We start from the raw sequence: 3,888 nt of genomic DNA, 5'->3' as shown, positions 1-3,888 counted from the left end.
AGTGTTCATGGTAACCCACCAATCCATCATGAAGTGTTGACCCAAGATCAAATCACAAGAAAGGTTTTTCATGATGTAAATATAGGCATAACCTTCCCAACTTTTGACGTTAACTTCAAAACGAGCTGCAAACAGTGGGGTGCAGATGGTTACACCATCGGCTAGTTTGGCTCCACCACCTGGTACTGGATCTTCACCCTCAGGTGTGATTTGAAAGGCTTTGACGAACTCATGCTGTTCTGACTCCGAGTCGGCCGGACGAGCAAACTAAAAACTAGTGGACTGTAATAATTAAGAACAGAATAAAGAAAAAGGTTGGATGCTAGAAGGTTGCTTAAAAAATAGTTTATTAACACCAAAACTGTATGGTTTTTTCACTTTTATTAACAATTAACAATTACTAGTACAAGAGAGAGCACTAATCACTAAGGTTCATTGAGTTGTCCGTAATTCAACTATTTTTTCACTTGAAGATTGTTTGCTAGTTAATGTTTCACCAAAAAAAAACCGTCTCAAAACAGTGAATAGCAACATTTACGGTATACACCAGAGTTGCTCGGGTGTCCGATGTATATGTGAATGTCCGTGAGGCTCTATGGCGTCGACGCCAGTTCAGCTTCGCGCCCAAAGACACTACAACTGACTATACTGGACCACTGGCACTGATGAGAGTAATTTTGATGGTTCAATAATGTTCACGAGAGTTGACTGTGTATGATTGAGATTCTTTGTTCTCAGAAAAAGGTGAGCTGACTGCAAAACTGCCAATTGACTGAGTAATTTTCTACAGAGTTGACCGCGTGATTTGCCTGGAGCTAACTGATGCCACAAGTGCTCGACCGCGTGCTTGTTGGCGTCACTAGGGCCGTAGAGTTGCCTTCTGGGCCATGAGGGAAATACTTCCCGATGATTGGTCCAGTGAGTTGACTGACGCGCCGGTGGACAAGTCCGGCATTAACAATTTTCAAATATTCTGAGACTTGCTGACTTGGGGCCCTCCAAGTCAGAACACGTGCAGTCTCTTAGACATATAGTTTCGATCACTTCCAGTGTCTAACAATGCTCTTACGACAACATTACTAAATCTGATCACTGCTGTTGCTCTAGTGAGATTATCTGGGGGTTTCTCTCTAACAACTCAGTCTGGTTCTTTAACCCTTCAGATATATCGCTATGAGATTTTCTCTTACACTTGAAATGAAAGTTAATTTTTTCTATTATTTCAAATAGCACGATGGTTCGAAATTTCCAGTACCCTCCTAGAATTCGATTTTTTTTTCATTCTCTTAAAGTATTCAAAAAATGAGTTTTTTAAAAGGTGTGAGATTTTTTCTCATCGCGATAACAAAAATGTTGGCGTTTTGCAGTTGTTCGGCTGTTTCCGTAACACGTCGGTAATCTTCGTCTCATGCTCATTTCGTGATGGTCCGTCTCGTTTGAGATCATCCATATTGTTTTTTATTATTGGAGAAGTGAACAAAGTGCAATGTATTTCAATTATAAAAGAAAATATTTCAATAATCAAAGAAGAAGTAAAAAGTTATTGCTATTATGAGGTGAGTTGATAAATATTATTTATAGTACTGTCTGTGCGTAGCAGTTATCATTATTTATAAAAACATAATTTCAAGTTGATGACAGTTTACTTATCAGTTTTTTTTATAATAGACTTATCAACAACAATTTGGAGCAGAATCTAAGTTGGTTAGAAGAAGAGGAGAATAATTATTCTCATATGGAATTCGAGGACAACAAACAATTCTCTGATGCTGAATCACGTCATAGTGAACACGATACTGACACTGAGCAGTCTGAAGAATCTGGTGAAGCAGGCGGAGATGATTAAGGAGTTGAAGACAATAATAAAGATACCTCAAATAATTATACTCAGGATGGAAAACGTATTTTATTAGGAAAGGATAAGAAAACAATATGATATCACAATCCACCTAACCACAAAGTAAGAACCAAAAAACATGACCTCGTTATTCGTGTACCTGCACCAAAAGGTGTTGCTAAAGAGGCAAAAACTATTTCAGAGTGTTGGGAATTGTTTTTCGATAATTCCATGATTGAAAAAATAGTTAATTATACAAATATTTATTTGCAAAAAATTGCATCACTGTATCGTGGTCAAAGAGATTCAACAACAACAAATGTCATTGAAATCCGTGCTCTCTTCGGCTTGCTTTATTTTCTTGGTATGAGAAGAGCTGCACACTTGAACTTAAAAGAACTCTGGGCAACTGATGGTACAGCACCAGATCTTTATAGAGCAGTCATGAGTTATGGTCGATTTTGTGCATTATTATCATCACTTTAATTAGATGACATGAATGATCGGGATGAAAGAAAGAAAATAGATAATCTTGCAGCAGTTCGCAAGTTTTATGAAAAATTTAATACTAAATGTAAAAAAAATTATGTGCCAGGATCGTGCGTCACTGTGGATGAAATGTTAGAAAGCTTTCGGGGAAGATGCAAATTTCGCCACTATATACGAAACAAACCTACTAAGTACGGAATTAAAATATATTCTCTTGTTGATTCAAGAACATTTTATACTGTGAAAATGGAAATTTATGCAGGCAAACAACCACCTGGAAAATATGATGTCTCTAATTCGGCATTTGATATTGTCAAAAGAATCACTGCACCAATACTGAATACAGGAAGAAATGTAACATTTGATAATTATTTTACATCAGTTCGTCTGATATTAGATTTATTAAAGAATCATGGGACAACAGCTGTTAGAACCATAAGATAAGATACGTACCAAAAAAATCAAAAAAAGTTCTTTTGATTTCAACTCTACATAATGATGCTCTGATTGATAAAAGTACAGGTGATAAAAAGAAACCTGAAATTTTATCATTTTATAATATAACCAAAGGAGCTGTTGATACAGTGGATGAAATGAAATCAAACTATACTGTTGCTCGCGAGACATACAGATGGCCCATGATCATTTTATACTTTTTTTTAAATATTGCTGTTATCAATAGCCACAAGATTTGAAAAGCCAACATTGAAGTAGAGAAGACTAGAAGAGATTTCATTAAATAACTTTCATCGCAATTGTTTCAATCTCATCTACAAACACGGGTGCAAATGTCAAACTTAAGCTTGGATTTGCGTCGCATCATTTCAAAGGTCGGAGGAATACCTGTAGTGACACATGAACGAACAAGTGACGGATTATGTGACTACTGTCCACGAAAAAAATACAAAAAAACAAAAAAAAGTTGTTCTTAGTGCTCTGTTTATATATGTCCGAAACATACAATTTTTTATTATTTAAATTGTCTACCAGGCAATCATTATTTACACTAATTATTCGAATATGATGTATTATTCTCTAAATTCAGTTAAAAAATGTATCAGGTATTTATAAATATCTAAGATAAACTAGTCCATATAATTGAGAAAAAAAAAATTATATGAGTTGCTCAATTACTATTAATATTATTCTATTGTTGCTCAAATGACTGAAAATATATTTGCTGTGTTATTAGAATAATACATATCTAAGCGTTAGAATTTTTATTAAACGAAACATAAATGTAATGTTAATGATAAAACTAAAATTGTAAAACTGTGTTACTAGATTATACCATGCTTTTGTGTTAATGTTTTAGAAAAAAAAAGTAAGTTTTTAAATGAAAAAATTGTTTGAGTATTAATATTTTTATTAATAAACGTATCACTTTATCGTTAATTATATTTATTAATTATATTTTTATATATCAATAATAAAAATATCATTATATTAAACAGAGTTTAAAAAACTAAGTTTCTTAATTAAACAAATGTGATTTAATTATTAATAATATGACTAAAATCATAACTAGGTTGCCAAAACTTAATATCATTAAGTGTTAATAG

This window comes from Chelonus insularis, unplaced genomic scaffold (genome assembly GCF_013357705.1).
Source record: "Chelonus insularis isolate UGA/USDA-ARS -01 unplaced genomic scaffold, ASM1335770v1 contig_12_pilon, whole genome shotgun sequence".
In the NCBI taxonomy this organism is placed as follows: domain Eukaryota; kingdom Metazoa; phylum Arthropoda; class Insecta; order Hymenoptera; family Braconidae; genus Chelonus; species Chelonus insularis.
This window is presented reverse-complemented; position numbering follows the sequence as displayed.